A 20211-nucleotide genomic window follows, 5' to 3' on the forward strand; every position below is an offset into this window, starting at 1 on the left:
GTAGGTGTTGTGCAGAGCTGCCAGATTGTGTGACAGTGTCCTAAAGCTGCAGGTCTAGGGACACTAATTATGTTGAAGAAATAGGTGCTGGTTTTAACATTTTAGTTCAGCTTCTAACTGTGGATGGATGGATTTTTTTTCTTTGTTTTCCTATGAAAGAGCAGTATTATACTGCAAATAATTGTCCTGAAGCAGTTCTGAAGTCAGTATCAGAAAAAAAGTCAGATCCCCAACTATCTACATTGATGGAGGAAATGGCACTTTCATCACCTGCCTGACAATATGTTACCTCGAGCACAGTTAATGGTGCAGCATTGCCAAGGCATGAATGACCACTGTGTGAGTGAAACAGGCTTGCCGCTGAATGCCTGTCAGTATCAGATAATCATTGAATTGCATAGCCAGGATTTGTACTGTTTTTTGGCAGGTTCTACAATGAAATTAAAATGTTTTGGCAATTTCTACAGTTACTGAAGTTTTGCAGTTAATTTGAAGAATCTGACAAGGCAATATTTTTTTGCAGTTCACAGGGTTTTTTTTTTTGCTACAGCAGCTGCATTGTAGTTTTAGGCCTTGGCATGAAAAGATGAAATATGCCAGTGGTCTCATCTGTTTTAACATATGCAGCATTTGTCAGTAGTCAGAAATTTGATAATGTGGATAGTGCTTTACAAGATAATGATGGGTGGAATAAATCCAATTTCAGGTTTCTCTGGTAACATTTTTGTAAAAATTCACTTTTAAGTGGTATAAGCACAGTCATTTCTCCCATGCATATGAATTTCCTGCTAAGCTTTCAGAGATTGTTGTTCTCTTACCAGGATTATTGGAGACGTGGAGGTTCCCTTCTAAAAGTTTTTGAATTTCATATTTAAAGTTGTTTTTAAAATAATTTCAACATAATTTGCTCTTTAATCACTATAATACAGTTTAACTTCTAGCACTTTTGATGAATTTGCTGAATTTTTTGATGATAGATGCTTTTGTGGAAGATGATATGTGTTAGAAGTACTGGAGTGATCACAGGCAGCTTTAGCATACACCTTGTGTGTTGCAGCCTTTATGAAATTGAGCTGTAGAACACATCACAAATGCTGCAGGTGTCAGTCAGAGACCACAGTTTGGATTGTGGTGCTTCTTTGCCTTTTGTGCCATTTTACAGTGAACTTCTCATATATTTTGTTGTGTGTTCTTTCAAGGAGGCTATCCCTGTGCTCTCAGTGAGTGGAAAATTGTTCAATGAAATACAACTTTGCTGGTTGGTCTCAGATATAATAAAGTTGTTCATTTTTTCAAGGTAATACTTATTTCCTTGCAGCCTGCTAGTCCCAGAGTCTGCATAAACTGCAGCTAGCGTGTGATAAAGAGACAATGTTTAAAGTCGATAGAAAATTATGTAAGAAAATTTTCCCAACAGTAGCACCAGTTCTATATTATTATTAATATTGTTGTTACCTGAAGAAAGGTAAATACTTTTCTAAAGGGAGACTTTTTATGTTTTTGATGCTGCTTTGTTCTTTCTGCCTTATCCTAAGGTTCATATATCTTTGCTGTGATAAAGTCTGTATGAGGAAACTGTTAGTTACATGTCATTCTGTTTTTAATTGTGTTTAGTGAAAACCCACACAAAGTCAAGAGTGGATCACAGATATTTAATACATATGGTACCGTGGAAAAATGGGGAAAGGCAATTGTCGGTTCATTACAATCCAGATATTGTAAAAGTTAAAATCTACTGTGGGCAAATTTCAACTGTCCACATAATGAGAATTTAATTCATGAAAGAAGTAGTTTATCCAGAAAAAAAAAAAAGTAAAATATTGCCAAAATAATGTAATACTGCAGTATAAGAACAGCCTAAATAAATTGTAGGGTTAGTATTCTTAAAATGGTTACTGATTTTATGTGTGTAGAATTTTAATGATTAATAATAGAAGTGTAAAAATACAATATATGTTATTTTTAATTTGTTTGGTTTTCCCCAAGAAATTAATTTTTGGGGAAATTTATTTCCTTCTTTTGAGAGAAATAACAAATCAAAACTCCTTTAACCAAATAACAGAGTTATTCCTTCAGAGGAAAGAAAATCCAATACTGCAATTTTAAGTATTTTTTCTTGTTTTTAGATTGTGAAGGTAATCTTGGAAAATGAAACAACAGAAATAGATTCAGTATTGGCTTTAATTTTCTGTACAACTAATCTGAAGTGCTAGGAGTAAAAGCTATGAAATGTCCTTCTTAACACTAAAAATTTGTTAATACTGAAGCCTACTGATGAAGTTCACATTTGCAGCAAATATTTTTATATCAATGCAGTTCTTTGAAAGACAATTACATATCCATTATGCTGCTTATGAAACTTTTAGTGTACATCCTGAAACTAGATTTTGAGAGAAAGTTTATCTATTTTAATTATTTCTAAGTTTAGAAAGAATTTTCAGTATCTCTGAAACTTCATATTGTGAATTTGCAGACTTCTCTGAGTTTTGTTTAAATTGAAAAGTAACTTATCCTGTATTAGCTGTATTGCTCTAAGCAGCAATGGTATTGGTATAATGATTCCCAGATTAGATATGTTTTACTGATGTACTTAATGCACAATATACAGCAAAGGTATTAATTTCTATGAGTACTAGTGTAGTTGGATCTATACCTGAAAAAAAAAGAGATAGCTACTACTAAACTGACTTTTTTTTTATAATTAGTATTAGTCTGCCAGCTTTTTAAATTTAAATATTTTTTAAGTAAAAGATAGGATATTCTTTGTAAAAATACAGTAAGGTGCCTTCTGTAATACATGCAGCTTTATATTCAGTCAGCCCTTTAAGTGCAGAAAGATTTTCTGTGACCTTCATTTCTATCAGTCAGGGGATGCTGGTCAAAACAAATGACATTGTCCTGATAACAACAATTACCAGTTAAAATGAGCCAGTCTTTTCTCTAATGACTGTGTCTGTTAAAGTAGCATCCTGTTGGGGAACATCTGTTCATCTTCTCTGCTTACTCATCCTTGGAGACTCGTTGTCTATCAACGCTGTTACAGCGGATTAAAGATGATGAAATCTCACACTGAATTCTCACACAGCTGAACACTGTTTCCTGATAAAGAGCTAGTAGGTTATGGGAATCGCTGGTGATTGTTCCTTTGTGCACCGAATGTCCTTGGCTTTGGTGTCTGAAGAGCACTAACAAACGTGAAAAAAGTACTTCGTTACTGTTACAACGCTGTAGACTTCCAAGATGCTCTATGGATCTGTAGGAAAAACTACTGTTTGTGTTGATGAGGGCTTGCTTTCCTTCCTCAGCATGTAAAGTGATTGTGGTGCTAGCTACCTCGCCCAAAAAACAGCTTCAAAGCACAAAGGAAAATACATCCAAAAATAGACATGAAAATAGAAGGCTACGCATGGGGAGCTCTGGTCACGCACATCCTGTTGAGCACTACCTTGCTCCACCCCTAATAACTGGATTCTTTTAAAGAGAGTCAGAGGGAAATGAGTGCATTTGAGCAGTGTGATCATTACAGTTCTCTGTAATTCATCCTTGAGCTTGTCTTTTCATGCAGTTGCAAACTGATTCAAACCCAGACAGGAAGGGAGTGAATCTGCTGAGAGGTGACTTATTTTTGGAGGTCTTTCCTACTGTGGTGTATTACTCAGCCTTCCTTGGATAGCATACAAATAACTGTTTTCCTTTTGTGTGGACTGTGTTAGAAGTTACTGAACATGCCTTGAGAAACACTTGAGTAATGAAGAACAGCTATTACTTCAGCATGCAGTGACTTTGGAGAGAGGGAGACGTGGCCCCCATAAGGTCAATAAGGTCAGAAATTTTTTTTTTTTTTAATTCCTATTCAGAAGCCCTTGCACATCTTTTAAACTGATAAACTGTAGTGATAACTTGATAACTTGCTTCTTGCTTTTGCCCATCTGCTGTTAATTCAGTAGCCCTCAGCAGACTGAACTGCTCTGTAATGATAGCTTTGGGAGAAGCAGCTATCTTACCCCCTTTGTTTTCTGAGCACTGTGAGCACTAGGTTTTAATGAGCTAGTTTAAAACCAGGTCTGTCAGAACAGAAGTTTTACATGCCATTTCATTGGAATGCCATGTAGGAAGTACATGTATGAAAGGGGATGCTATAGCACTATTCTGTGGGGTTTCTGAATAATGCTTGAGTTCATCAGAATTGGGACCACAGCTCTCCGTATATTTGTATGGAATATCAGTTTGTCACTTTAAGGTATATCTAATCACACCTCTCATATCAAGGTATAAAATCATTTTATGCCTCATTTTATGTCCTGGAATTATAGCAGTAGGAATTATGAAGGCACGTAAAAATACATTGAAAACAAATATGGAAGGATTTTAATTTTTATCCGTTTGGTCATATTGTAAGTGCATTGTTTGTCAAAGGAGGTTACTGCATGTAACCTCATGTAATGCAGTAGGCAGCATTTCAGAGAGGTGGCCTTTGCCTTGCCTTAAGCTGTTGGAAAATACATGTTGCATTGTTCAATGACAATGTTCTTTCTCTGGCAGGCTCCTGAACACTTCAGTGTGTTTAAGGCGTGTTAGGAATCTCACGTAAATGTCAGTACTTTCTAATATACCTTTTCACCAATGAGTACTCCAAACCAGAAATTCTTTCCAGTTCATTTGAGTGAGAGATTAAATTTGATCTGAGAAATGAAATATTGGAAGGGGGGAATCAAAAAAAAAACAGATTAATGTCCAGCCCCTAAACTATCACCTTGATTTATGGTGTACCACTTTGCCTGTTTATTGCCCAGTAATCAATTGCAGAAGTCTCTGCCCTGATTTACTGATTTCCCATAGGCAAACATAGTAGAGGTATAAAACTACAGTTAATAAAATACAGAATATTTAGCTTTGCAGGATGGGTGGTCATGTGATTTAAAATAGTGAAGTGCTTGGAGACCCACAAAAGTATAAAAAGGTGGTCATGGAACACTCAGCTGTCTTTACCCGCTTCATGTCACTCTCTCCATTGACTGCTCAAATGATTCCTTGATGATTTGTCTCTCTAATGGGATTTTATTTGAGGAACGTGAAAGTGATCAAATTGTGGTAGCCTGCATTTTCAATGTACCCAGAATACTGTGTTCACCAACCTCCCAAATAGTCATCTTGTCAGAACAGGGAAGAATTATTCCATGTTATCAGATACAGCATACAAGACAGAAGAGAGTTGTGGAAGTGATGCCTGGAGAGGCTACCTAGAACAGAGGCTAGACAGAGTTAAAGGTAGGTATTTATTGAAAGGCCTTCAAAGGCTGAACCTTGGGCAGTGCAGGAGGCTTGCAGAGACTACAGCCAAGATGGACAACTATCACGGGTTTTTTGGATGGGTATAAATTTGGTCTATTTGCATATCAGAAGTTAATTATCCAGTTACAGCTTCAGGTAATGGAGTCACATTCCCCCAGTTTGCCCCCTACTTCACTGTTGTTTACATTTTTTGGTGCCTGAGAAAGTGAGGTGTCCTTGAATTTCAGGTCTAGAGAGAAATTGGTTTATCTGAATAAAATGGGAGAACAGTAGCTGAGAGTCTGTGGAGTTTTAGAGTTATATACTAAAGCAGTACTGATCTGAGAAATATAAAAGCTAAATCTTAAGGCATCAGAAGGACCCAAGTGTGTGGAATCTGTTGCCTTATGTTTTCTGCTAATCACAGCTGATAACAAATACAAATTTTTATGCAAAGACACAGAGCTAGTGTGTGAGACACTGAAAAATGAAGTGATGGTAGGCAAGATTTTTTTTCTATAGGAACACATGGAAGGAGGAAGAATATAAAAAAAATCCCTGTGCCCAGTTTTAGAATATGACAGTAAACACAGAATTGGCTAGATGTGAGCAAAACTGTGAAAATAGCTAACATCCCACCTTCATACATTGTGTTAATACTAAGAAAGCATGCAAGTGAGTAGCAGGGAAAGATTCCAGAATTGTTATTATACCAAGAAAAAGTGTCAGATAGTGCTCCCAGTTTTGCTGGTATGAATTGAACATATTTCAAATGAATACAACACAATTGATTTATTACATGAGGAGCTACATGGGAGCAGATTCTGGCCTTTAGTACTGCAGTTACATTGGTTTTGATCATCTTCATAATATGGTTTTAGTTTTCATCCTTTTGTTTTGCTTTTTCAGACATTTCTAATTTTAACGAGTGATGCTCTCTCTGGTAGAGCAGATTTTAATGAGCATGAAACAGCATTTAACCCTCAGGAGCCAAACATGCATCAGAGCCAGCCATGTTTGTCAGCATAGCACCATGATGACTGCTGCTTTTGTTTGGTTATATTAAACACTTCATATTTTAAGAATAGATACAGATTTTGTGAACAGTATTTATGACAGTCTATATCCTAAGGTAACCTTCCTGGCCATTGGCAATGGAAAAGCTTTTCTAGGAACAAGATTTTTCACTTCAGTTATGCAGCATTTTCCTTGGCGTGATATGTACTGATGAAAGTGTAAAAGCATTTTGGAAGAGTCTTGCTGTGATAAGTCCTTTGCTAAATAATGACATTGTGACTGAAAAATTCATAACTGGTAATTGTCTGCTCTGTTTCAGATTATTTACTGTGTTATTATTATGATATTCAATATTGTCCATGAGGCAGAATTCTTGGAGAAGACCTAGTTAGTTTTAACTCAGAGTGTCTCTTTCTTTGTTGTTATTCTTGGTTTAAGGTGACAGTCACTGGTGCTTCAGATGCCTCTTAAGCAACTGAAAATATTGGAAAATAACATGCTGGTTGGAAAGGTCTTGATCCTTCTTCATGTCTCTCTGCAGCAAACTTTCCTGGTGCATGTTCTTGTGTGTCATCCCTACAACTGATTTGTATTTCAGTCTCCTGATTTATTCTGAATGTATTTCAAAGGCAGCATTTTGTGACTCTGTCCCTGATCACCGTGCAGAAGTGGAATAGGACTGTGTAGATTTGGCTTCTCTTGAGCCATCTCACCATGTCATTTCTGCAAGTGCTGTTCTGTATCACTGTAATAATGACCATCTGCTTGAACCCTTTGTTGAATCCCATTGTACCAGACACTGTGCAAAAATATGTTGTCATTCCTATCTTCATTCCATATAAATGCTTATATGTTCATTAGCACTTCAAAAGGTCTTAAATAATATTGCAGAAAGCTTGACTTATTTGAGGTTGTTTCTTGGATAAAAAAGAATTGAAACATCCAGAAAGCATGTCAGTCTCCCTGTTAAGTAATGCCTTTATTGGTTTTCCCATATTTTATCATGGTTAGATGTAAAGTTAATTCATCTGATTTCCAAGAAAAGAAAGTATTTTGATTGATTCTTAAAATATTTAAATTACAGAAAAACATCTGACAAACTGAAATGTATACACTTAGTCTGCAGGTGTTTTCAGGCTGCAATTTTTCTTGGAAGCTTTACTGCCAAACTTGCACTTTCTATAACCAGCTTTTTTATTAGCAAAGAAAATGTTTTTCATCCTCAGCAGATTGTATTATTAAATGTGGTATCTCTAAGCATGATGTGCTAAATGGCAAAAACATATATTGCAAAACACAACTGGGAGGCTGTGAATAATACTTCAGGAAACAAACTTCTGGTCTTTCATTAGTTCATTTTTATTAAGTAAAAATGTCTTTCAGAAGAATCATAACATTTGAAGCTTATAAAATTGATTCTGGCTTTTTTCCCAGACATACTTTTTACTATCAAATGTCTCATTCTCCTCTGTCACAGAGAGAAAAAAAAGCCTAACAGAATTATGTTTTTTCAGATATATATAATGTGCATATATAAGCTGCTCTGTATCTAATATGTATTGTGTATGTAGATGCTACAATGCAAATTTAGATTTGCCTTGTCAGACTTCTGTGTCAGATTGCCTGGAGCTTTGGTTCTAGCTCTTTGTGGTTGGCAGTTTCCCTTTCCAGCCTTGAAGTGCATACCAAAGTGATCAGCTGCATAGGGCTTTGCTTACGCTTCTCAACCTCTGGATTTAACACAGACCATCCCTTCAGTGTGCTGTTGTATTTGAATGGGTTATTTCAGAGATGGACCCTTTCTGATCTTCTGGTTGGTGTTATCATCTATGTCCTTTGTCTCTTTTCAGATGAATTGTACTTTTTCTTCCTTACAATAGAGGTTTATCTATTATTACTCTTAGTTTGCAGGTTATTGAGAGAAATTGCAAGCCCTTAGAAGCTTGAGATTTTTGTTGCTTTATGGCAATTGATACAAGTGATGGGTTTGTCCAAGGCATTGCTACACAGAGTGTGTGCTTGCATTCTGCATTTCAATGGCTGCTTTCTGCTTTGTACTATATTATGGGTGAGGCAAATTATCTGATACCATTTCTTGGATCAATGGATATGTTTTAATATCTACATTTTAAAAATCCATTAGCTGAAACCTGGCAGCATTAAAAAAATTTAGCGATCTTTGACAAGGAGTTTTGTGGTAGTGGATGATCTTAAAACAGATTAGCACAAGCTGAAAACAAGGCTGTTGTATCATAGTATGTATTATTCCTTTTTATTCCCACAGTGTGGTGTAGTTAAAAAATATTTTTACAAAATATTTAAAAAATGTTCACTTTCATGTAGCAAGAGTAATGAAACATACAGGTCCTATTCAGTGGAATGTAAATTCTTCTATTTTTAGTGAGTACTCCCTTGAATGGGTATTCTGCAACTTAAAAGAAGCTAAACCCCAGACATTATGAATAGTTTAGGCATATGGATTAATAAATGGGTTCAAAAGAAGAGTGCTCTTTGCTTGCATTAGATAGTACAGTGCTCATAAATACCTTTTCCTGGTCATAATCAGAATTCAGTGATTATTAGAAACCTAAGCCTGGTTCCTCCCTGCTTTTCATCCATGGTGAAATACTACCATATTGAAATCAATGAGCATTGTGAGATTTCAACCCAGGTAATTACTAATTGCTTTTTTCTCCTTGTATAATATGCAGCATGGGCTGATGGCGGTAGTGTTCAATTCTCTTTAGCCTTATCCCTTCTGTAGCAGTTTCTACCCCCTGATACAGCTGATACAATGTGAGAGCAAGAGGCTGGAATCCCTTAAATGATTTTGTGCCTAAGTACTTCGGGGGGCCTTAACACAATGGTCAGCCCAGTACTGAGGGAAGTCGTATCAAAGCCTTGCGAACTCTCGGCATCCCTCAGGTACGCTTAAAAAGGAAGATATAGAAAACTAAGACCTAAATATGGAGCATCTCTCCTCTGGCAGAGAATAAGAATTACAGGGCTCAGCCTGTCATCTTTGCTGATTATGGCCAGTCCCAGATATCAAGAAAAGAAAGAGATTAAAAAAAAACCCCAAATAGTCCATGTGCTTGCTCATGAATCAATCTTCATTTCAATCTGAGCAGTAAAACTCCAGCAGTTACAGGTCTCATGGTTAGTGGGTATTGCTCAAATTCCATTCATTCAGTGAGCCAAAAAGTTCCTAGAAATCTGTTCACCAGGAATGTGAAAGGTCCTCCTGACCCTCAGAAATGTTTAAATCTCAAGGGGATTTATGGAAGCAAGTCTGCTTATGGATAAATATTTTTTGTTTGGTGAATAGTTGTTTATGCCACAAATATTGAAGAACATCACACAAGATGTGGTGCCTTTTAAGGCATGTGTTCCATGTATTTTTGAACTATCTCATGAATTAGATGTTCATAAAATTTGTGTTTTCATCTAGTATTTCTATTACAGGCTGTTGTTGAAATCAGTGGTTTAGCAGAGTATGTGGATTCATACCATCAGTCTGGTGTAGTGCTTATAGCTTGGTTTCTTTATCCTTTATCCCATGCCTGATTACATACGACCATTAGTGTGTATTTGCTCTGAACTCTGCTTAAAATACATTCTCAGTTAAATCACAAGTGAAGAAGTTGAAAGAAAGCTGAAACTCACAATTAAAAGTTTACACATTAAATCTTCTGAATGAACTTTACTTCTGTTAATTTCAAGTTACATTGATCAAATAGTGTTTTCTTTCTAGATGCTGTACATAGCTTTAAGCCAGGCTTATATAACAGCTGTTTGAGGGTGATAAATAATAAGCATTTAAAGTGAAACCTTGCTATCCTGTATCTAGTACTGAACTGATATAGTTCAACCTGATGACATTTTAACCTCTGACCATTTCCCAAGTAGTTTCTATTATATTTTGCATACCACCACTCTCTTGACCTTTGAAAAATATATTTTTTCACTACCAGTGCAAATCCTTTTCTTGAAGTATTAACCAAAATAGACAAACAAGCTCTATTCTGTTTATTCCCACAGAACCCTATCCACATATTCCTGAGCGCAGGTTAGTAGAATCAGGTACAATTTTGTTTTAGTATAATCAAAATACTCATTACAATATGATTTTTGTGTGACCTAATCTTTCAGAAACTGAGTCCTTCAAAGAAGTCATGCTGTTCTGAAAGGACTTGTTATAAAGGAACTTGTTTGAGTAACTTAGTCTTTTATACTTAATTCTCTCTGGGGATAATGCTGGAGACTCTCAGTATAATTAAGAAAAGATTAAAAGCTCAGTACAGACTTATTTTCTTTTTTCTTCCTTTCTGCCAATACCCTTCAAGCCTATATCCTCTCTGGAAGCATGAAACATTTTTCAAATGCCTTTTTTCTTTCTGCTGTCGTTTCTCAGTATTATGGTATCTATCCCTTCCACAGATTTATTAATACGGTTTTTCTTTCTGCGTTTGTCACTTCTGTTCCTGCTAGCATTTAATGGAAGCTTTGTTGAGCTCTGCTTAAGGGTTTATTGGGTGTTTCTCCTTAGGTTTATCTGTGGCATTTTGATCTTACTAGGCAACCAGCAATCATGAAGAAGTAAGGAAATAATTCTTGCACTGTTAAAGGTGGTGACAACTATGCCGTCACTTAGTATTTCTTAGCACATTTGCTCTGCAGAGCTAAAGCAGTGAAATGTAGTAGAAGTGTAGGCAATTAAGCAGATATGTCTGAATACACTGATGCAGCAGCAGAGTTAATTCCTGTACCCATTTTACATAATGTATTATCAAGGAAGAGCTACACTTCAGTCTGAGCCTGTAATATCTGGGGCATTTACTTATGCTGTTGCTGTGGTATGGCTGAAAGACTATATGCTTTGAGATTATAATAGAAATTCACATCAAAACTTTCATTTTTGTTTCTTTCTGATGTATTTACATACATCTGCCACTTGGAGTTGCCTTATAGAGGGTGTTATCTGCATCTGTCCTCATATACTAAAGATACTTGGTGTAATTTTATTCTAAGAGACAGACTTTTCCTGTTTTAACAAGAGAATGTGGATTTTTCCGCCTTTTACACTTTCTGAATATTCAACTTCAGGACTGATATATGCTATCAATCAGCCCGTTAAGTATTGATACTTGAGTGGATTCTTGTCAACTTTGCACACTAAAGTTATGGGAAGATGTGGGGCAAAGGAAGTACTGCTGTTGCTTCCAGCCCCAGCAACAGTAGGAATACATATTTTCCTAACACAAGAGTTCTCCAAGACATTGATTATATGTGGGTATCCATACTGTTAGTCTGAGTATCATTTCAAAATGGTAGGTGAATTTCCTTTCCTGGTATCCATTAACTGGACAAAGTCTTTGGATAAGAATTGAGTTAATTTGTATTGAATAAAATATAATAAGTGGTTGTGGTATCCTGGAGGAGACCATGAGTTGTATTTTCCCTTCTTATGTAACAAAATAATTAATACTACTAGTATGAAGTTTCTGCTTTTTAATGTGGGAATGAAAACTCACAAAAAACAATCTGTGATACTGGTCAGCAAGTAGTTGCTACAGGGAGATGGAGAGGTACTTTGTATTTGCCTGCCTTGCTTGAAATTGATGTGGGGTTTGAATCAATAATAAGTTAGAAGTGCATTTAAAAGTCTGCTTTGCAATTTTTTTTTTGTGAACAACAGTCTCTTCACAAAACAGTGTTTTGTTCATTCCTTCCCCTCCACTCCCCCCTCCTTATTAGCTATCTTCCCTTTTAGTAGAGTTCTAGTGTGTTTTTTTTCAGTAGAGGAGTGATGTTTAATTAAAAGTTACTTGCATGTTTTCAATTATAGATGATAATTTGTTTGACTTTACACTCTCAATTGCCTTGAGTAATTTCCTGTAGAAATACATATAATCCATTTGCATGTTTGGAGTATTAGTGTGTTGTTTGCATAGCTGGTGTGTAACACTTAAGGAAACCACTGGAGCCTGGAAAGAGCAGATGATGCTTTTTAGTGGCAGACGGTGATACAATGGGTATTCTTTCCTCTCCTTGCTGAATAGTTGTGGAATCAACTTTTTTCACAGAACTGGAAGTTACCTTATCAAACCAATATGTTGTATCAGTAAAAATTGGGAGTTTGGCAGGGGTCCAGCAGTAATGTTACATCCATAAGCACTTGACATATGTCAGTGCTGGTTGGTGTTAATTCCTAACTTCATGGTCTCATGTAGTATAGCAGAGAAAATACATATTAACACACCCCAATATGTTGATATATGTCAGAATTTCATTATAGATAAATATGTAGCTTTTAGCTGAAGATAAGGTAGCAGGAGGCTTACGTGTTATTGCACCATGTATTAAAACCACAGTTTATTTGGTCTACCAAAATGAACTCTTGTGTTGAGTCCAAGTGGAACACAGTATATTGTTCTGCTCTCCAAGGTTCAGAAGACATGAAATCAAAACTGGGAGAAGGACTGCAGTGGTAAGGGAGATGGACTGTTTGTTTTGTATGATAAAAGCACATGTCTGGGTTAGTCTTGTTGGTGTGAAAGCTGATCTGGAATTTGGTTGGTGCCTATAAGTAGACAAGACCACCATTCAGGGGGTGTAAACTGTTAAAGCATGGTGCTGCTCAGGATCAGATGGGTACTAAGCAGCTTGAGTGTTTAAGTGTACATCAGAAATTTCTTTCTAACCATCAGAATGATGAGGTTCCAGACAAACTTCTGATAGGAGTTTGGGCTCAATGTAAATGGTAATGTTTGAAGTGGAGTTGATTTTTTTAGAATGATTCTATGTGCATCTGCAGTAGAAGCTGCAATGCTGTTTGTACCCCAGATTTAAAGATTTCAGGCTAAAGGCTAATTCCTTTTTTTGCAGTACAGCAAATGGAATGGCCAGGTGCTGCTCACTCAGTGCTGGGGATGCCTTGAAGCTCTTTTTTCACATACCTTCCCTCAGGAGATTGTCACTTTTTCTAGATGCCCTTCTTCAGTCATGCGTTTCATTCCTTATCAACAACATACCAAAAAAAGGAGGAAAGCTGGGGAGGCTTGAAGTAGTCTCATGCAGTCCCACACCAAGATCTAAAGCTGCCTTTGAACAAATACTCTGCTAATGATTGTTCTTAGGTCTTTGTTACATTCTGTCCCCAAGGTTGTGTGCTCCTGTGGCAGGTATATGTGTAATCCAGAAAGCACTTTGAAATGGATGTGACCACATTAGACTTCCATATTAGAGCAAAAATAGTCTTCTGTTTTAGCATTTTTTATAAAGTAATGAGTTGATTCAGTTTCACTTTCTTTCCTGGTTAGGGTAAGACAGTCCATATAATGTTTTTTTAAAAAATGAATACTGACAATAGACATTGAATAGGTCTTTATGAATAGCTGAAATTTTTCTACTGTTCAAATATTGCTAGTGTTCAAGCAGCACGCATTTCTTGTTTAATATTCAGGTATGGCATTTGATTCTTAAAAGCAGGGAGAAATACTTCTATGATCAGAAAGAGTAGCAGCTAGGAACAGCAGTGATGTGAGTCATTTTGACAGTGAGCAGACTTGTCAGAATGTTCACATTTTCAAGACAAGATGGTCTAAGACATCCATTTCTTTCCTAAATATTTGTCAAAGTCCTTATAAAAATTTAAACAGCTGTGTCTCATGGTGTCTTGAATTGAAAAGATAATGAATTAACAATTGTATTTTACTGCTAAAATAGTAGGTGTTTACTGCAAAGTGAAAATAGTAACAAAAAGATTTAGTCATGTGCTTTGTAATACTTTTAATAGTTGAATTTACCAATCCCATAGTGTAAAATATATCAATCCTAAGGCAAAAAGAAAGATTTTGTAATGAATGAATACACTGTAAGGCACTGAAATAATTTTTAACTTAATCAATTTATATATTAAGTACCTTTAACATAGAAGGCACTTAACTTGCTTTTTTTTCTCCTAAACCCTGTTTGTGTGAATTAATTTCACATTGTCCACTTCTTTGGGATAAACTAGAGTTTCACTGTGTATAGCACAACACCTTTGTGTTACAAAGCGAAGATCCCATGGTTTTGGCTGAAATGTTGCTGCATTACAACCATCTCTTGCTTAGGGCCCTCTGCATAGCAGAATATTCCTTTAACAGAATAAATCACTAGAAGACTATAGCACACTTACTGGAACCATTCTACTGCATCTCTGATTACTGTTCTTGCCAAAAGTGTTAAAAAATAGGCTCAGTGGATAAAATATTCTATTTGTGTGGGACTACCTGCTTTGCAATGGTTTCAGAAAGAAAAGAAATTGTGCTACGTTCACTGGCTCTTTAATTCGGATTGCCAGTGATAATGCAGGGTCTGCGCTGAAGAGAGGTAGGATACAGAAGCAGAAACATTAGTGCTAATCTGCTGCAGAAGGACGAGATAAATCAGCACAGCTCTCATACATCACTGAGAGAGAAGCTGATTGCAACTTGACCATGTGCCTAAGTGGTCACATCAGCAACAAGAACGGAGCATGGATAAAAAACCTAAAATGTATCCTTAGGGCTCCTTGCTGTGCACGACCTATAATAACACATCAATGTAAGTTTAAGATTCCTTTTTTGGTGGTTTCATTATGTTGCAATTGTTGTTGTTTACTAGAGTATATTTTTATTTTGCATAGATTTAGGGAAATTGCAATGGAGCTTAATACTAAGCAGATAATACTTGGATACTGTTTATGTCTGTGAATAGTAATGGGCTTATTGCTGTGCGTCTCAACATAGTTATTTCTTTGAAGATGTTTTAATATTTAATCCTCTAAGTCATATTCTGGGAATTGAGGAAGGTTTTGAATGAGATGATAGTGAGATCTCCCTTTATAATTTCTGTCATCTTATGTTTCAAAATGATCTTAAAAAAAATTATTTTTACTGTGAGAATTTTTGCTTTCTATAAATTTTTTTCTGTTAAGAAAAGTGCTTACAAAGACTGATTTATCTGGACCTTTTTATTCATGAATTTAGTGCAGATGGTAATTTTCCTGCATTTTTAAAAATTTGTGCAATTGTTTAATTTAGTGTCATTTAAACATCTGCAAAAAGGGAAGGCAGGGATAAGATGAAAACTGAATAAGCATTGATTGCTAGTCTGAAAATTAAATTTTAAAACTTTTTGCAGTAAATCTGATTTTGGTTCATTTTTACTGAATTAGATTATCATATTTAAATTGAGCTACTGTACAGCAAACAAATGTGTGAAACTATCCTGGAGAGCACACATTTCCTGCTGTATCTGACGTTAAAGACGTTGATTGTAAGTACCCAGGAGTATCCTAATTGTAGAATTCAGAGCAGCATGTTTAAATAATGCATGGGAAAATAAAAAGGAAAGGTGGAATTTTGCTGTTCAGATGTTAAGGTGATGCTTTGCTCTAAGAGAAAAAAAATGTGTAGTAAAAGCTATTGATGTGGAATCTCAGGCTGTCTCTCATGGCTTTAGGCAAAAAGGCAGGGAAACCCAAAGCAGGTCTTGCTGTGCAGTCTGAAAGCAAGGGAAATTTGGAAGCATTTATGAAAACCCACTAATATTTCTGTATTTATTTACTTGTTTCTAGAGAAAGAAAGTGGCTTTAAATAAACTAATTATAAAATATGTTAAAGGAGGTGTGAAAGGCGCTTGAGAAAGTAGGTATAAACATACAGAGCAACATCTATTTATTTTATAGCATTGTAACTGTGCCCAAATATAGTAGCAGGAGGCTTAGAAGCAGCCTGTATGAGTGTGTCTTCAAATGGTTTATTTTTGTGGCAATTGAAAAATACAGGGATATTGTGTGGCTGTTATCCACTTCACAGACCTCAAATAGTCAGTGTATGGGCCAGTTTCAGATTTTGTAACACAGGTGGTTTTTTTTAGATCTTAGCCAAAACAAAAGGTTTACCTGTTAGTAGTTGCAACTTTCCTACAGGACTGATGGATGGAAATAGAGAAGAGGGAAGGTAAAGCTGTGTTGCAAAAAGGGTGCTCATTCTTCCCAGCAGAATAAATAAACAACCTAGCCAACTGGCAGATGAAACATGGACCAAGTAGAGAGTTTATTTTTATACAAATGTGCATATGGATGATCATACAGGCCCTCAGTTGTACTTAGCTCCTGAAGCAGGGGATGGATTGGGAACTCACAGCTTTAACAGTCTGACTTAGAAAATAATAAAAAGAGAGGAAAGCTGTACAGCAACAGGAAGCAAAGAGGAATGGTGATTTCTTTGATCTTGTTATGTCTGTTCTAGTGTACCCAATGTGGTCTTAAGTTGTCAACTTCATGGCAGAGATTCCTATGTTTTGTTCTTTGAAATACTCTCTTTACACGTGACAGAGTAATATAATCAGTCTGGCTCCTCTTAATGGAGCTGGGCTTCTGTTGGTGAAATAAAGACATCCTTTTTTTCCTGTCATCTGTGTTCATTGGAACAGCAGGAGATTATTCAGGTTGGTGAAAATAACCAAACAAGTAGTATCCCTTTTTTTGAAGTTATTTTGAAGAGTTAGAATTCCTCTATCTGCTAAGATGCTCTATAGTTGTGTTAATGTTGTGATCTTAAAACAAGCATTTGCTTCCCTGTGTTTCTGTGAAGTTTCATAATGTGGTCACACTTAAATTAGATGCTAAATTAATTGCAGTGCATACGACAAAATTGGAATTAGGTAACTGCTATTTTAAAGTTCCATTTTCAGTTGAAGAGACAAAAGTCTACTGTGGGCTGAATATGGCTGTGATGAACTTTCCATTGGACAAGACAAGTCTCACCCTCCTCCTCCAGAGTGAAATTCTGTGTTTGTCAGTCTGTTACCCTGTTTCACTGTTACTTGTAAAGCTCTTTCACTGGACTCCAACAAGGTCTTCATTTTCACCTTCAGTTTTAGTCAATAAATTTATGCTAAGTAGTTTCTTGTGCTTTAAAATGTGTTAATGGACACTAATACCTGCACTTTCAGAGCTGCAGGGGGCTCCTGATGCCAATTTCAGCATACTGAATTTGCTTCTACTTATGATATTTAGGAAAACAGCATAAAAATATTCTTGTTACATTTGAGTTCAGTGAAAAATCTCCTGCCAACCAAAGCTGCCAAGGCAGGGCCTGAAACCTTAAAGCAGTATGAGTGCTATGGTGGCATGACACCCAAACAACAGGCTGTCCTGGGAAACAGTCATAGGGACTCAAACTGGGACGGTTGAATATAATTTCTTCATTTTCTGTGTACAGAATAATACATCTTCCATTTGAAGTTGAAAGTCTGACCTCTGTTTTCTCTATTGGTGGCAAAAAGAAACTGTATTGCCCCAGGAAGAGGCCTTTCAAGTTCCATGATAGCAGAGAGAGTCAATTTCTGTACTGGTGCAATGAGTATATTGTGTCCCCATCCCAAAGCTTATGAAATCTGTGGCCAGGAAAAGGAATGACATGGCTTTCCATCCTCCTGCTCCTCCTAGTCCTTTTTGGGTTTAGTCACTTCTGATAAAAAAAGAGGCACAATTTTGCGAGTATCCCAAGAGACCTAAGAACTGCAGGTCTTTAAAGCATGCGTTAAAAGCTTCCATCTCGCTATATGCATGCAGGCCTAAGAGCTCATTGATTTGTTCCACAAGTTCAATAATCACTAATCCATCCATGGAATTGCATCTGGAATGCTCACAACCAACTTCTGGCCTAAAATGTTAGCTCACAAGCTACAGTGTATAAAGCAGCCCTGATCAACAGCATCAGGTGCTGCCAGAAGTATGCTTAGAAGATTTTAAGTGGCTTTGACCTCAGACAGTGTAGGACATGCTGTGAAGAGAATACATAGGTAGCTGTCTCAACAAAGTGATCTCTCATCCAAATATCATTGTCTTCTAGCGAAACATGGAATCTGTGAAAGGGGAAAAAAAATTATCTGTAAATTGACTTTAAAAGAAATAGTACCAGTTACAGCTTTTATGAAAAACAAACTATACCTTGATTGGGTCCTCTACAAAATTTTGGAACCTCTGTTGAAAACCATTAAAAATTATAAGCTACTGATGAGGATTGTACTTGAAAACAGTTTTCTTAGTATCTCTTCTAGTTTTCAGATAGTCTTTTCAAGCTTTCTAAATGTTGCCTATGAAGTGGATATCTTCCAGAGCATAGTGAACTGCATGGTATCAGACTACTGGGGCACACACTACAGTGATCACAAATCGGTAGCTCCTAAGGACAGCCACTCATCTGATCTTTCAGTCTTTTTAAAGAAAAACATAATAATGAAGGTGTGTTCAAAAAGGGGATCATTTGGACGGATGCCTAAAACTCTGCTATTCAGTGAAAATCACAGAGTCCTAATTAGAGTGTCAGTATTTTGTGACGTTTTGTGAAGCTTTTAACAGTTTTTATTGCCTCTGATTATCCTGGAAAGTAAATAGTTACATATTGGATAACCATATGGATGATGTGTTAGTGTATTTAAAGAAGATTGCTCAGATGGCTCAGAGCCCATAGTGGCAATGCCAGGATTTTTATGCACTAGAAATCTAAACAAATAACTACAAGATGGAGGGAGCAATTATTGAAAGAAAAAGTGAGTAATAAAATGTAGACTTCACCTTTACCATCAGTGACAGAGATTAAGGCCGTGGGAGAAGTTATAATGTGACTTCTCACACTACACTTGGGCTGTGTCCCAATTAGCTTTCCTGCTTCAGCAGGGAAAGTAGTATGAGGTTGTTGTTCCTTGTTCCCGGTCAACAGTACTGGGCTGCCAGTGTTCTTTTTAAAAGTCCAGGTTTCTATCCCACTTTTATATTTCCTCGATGACTCCAGTTTAACTTCCAGCAGAAGGGATGGAGAATCAGGTTGCACTTTTCACCACAAACCATACAAACCCCATTTCTCAGCATACCAATGTACCATAACAACTACTTATGATAACAAGGCCATTGAATAACTTGGCATGATTTTTCTGGGACAGATGATGAGTGGTGGGAGGAAGGAAGGAAGCAGAAAGAAAGGTGTGATGGATAATAGAAGGAAAATTCTTGAGGGACTGAGTAATTTCTTTAGGAAGACACTTCCCAAATTTTTTGTTCAGTGCTTGAATGCTGCTCATGCAATATGTACAAATAGTCTCTTCAAGTGAAAAAGGACCTTGTAATCCAAGTCTCCTCACTGAACTGTAAATGTAACCTCAATGAAGGAAAAGAATGGTTTGAAATACTGACTCTCTTATATTTTAGTCAGGTTTTATCATGATCTGTAAAGCACATAATTCTCATAACAGGAAAGCTTCAGTTGTTTTAAACCCTGGCAATTTTTCATTTGAGAAATACCCAGGCAGCAAGCCTTCTCTTAGATGATATAGAGTGGGCTGTTTTATATCAGGAACTGCATTTCCTACTTTGCTTCGTCTGCCAGAAATTCTCTTGCCAGAAACTCTGTCATTTCAGTTTTTATCTGTTTTTGAGGGGAAGTTAGTTAACCATCTCAGGAACACCACCATCACTACAAAAAAATATCTACAGACAGTGAAAGGCCATGAAAAACTGATAATTGTACACAAATGCATAATTTTCCCCAGGCCATGATAAGTGATGATAAAATTGCCAGCTCCATTTTACAGTGAAGAGGACTGTGGTATGGATATGCTTTAATGTTAAAGTAATCTGTGGACAATTCTGAAACAACAAGGTAGCAAATATGTCTGGTCCATGCCTTTTTCTACTTTTGCTTTGTTTGTATATAATTCATAAAATGTTACAGTCAGTACCATGTTCTGGTACTGGATCTCTGTTGTCAAAGGAAGACACAAACCCTGGTTAGATTTTTCAATGTCTTAAAAAAATTAAATGTAATAATGAAAATTTTCATCATTTGGCTACAGGAGTCAGAGCTTTGTCCTTTTCAATTAGATCATATG

At 36.4% G+C, this 20211-nt stretch overlaps 1 protein-coding gene across 4 annotated transcripts in view; it reads left to right on the top strand.

The window, feature by feature from the left end:
- The window catches only part of RAPGEF4 (Rap guanine nucleotide exchange factor 4), a 142354-nt gene that overhangs the window by 22825 nt on the left and 99318 nt on the right, over positions 1–20211 (top strand). The window contains exon 1 of one of the 4 annotated variants that reach the window (XM_063162153.1): positions 3701–3822. The exons of 2 other annotated variants lie outside the window; for them this stretch is intronic. The gene's annotated coding sequence lies outside the window, so the exon portion shown is untranslated. Of the gene's footprint in view, positions 1–3700; positions 3823–14735; positions 14878–20211 lie in introns of those variants that run through there. One more of the 4 variants, XM_063162152.1, reaches the window with a different exon arrangement.

The sequence above is a fragment of the Melospiza melodia genome, chromosome 8 (assembly GCF_035770615.1).
Source record: "Melospiza melodia melodia isolate bMelMel2 chromosome 8, bMelMel2.pri, whole genome shotgun sequence".
NCBI classification, from domain to species: Eukaryota; Metazoa; Chordata; class Aves; order Passeriformes; family Passerellidae; genus Melospiza; species Melospiza melodia.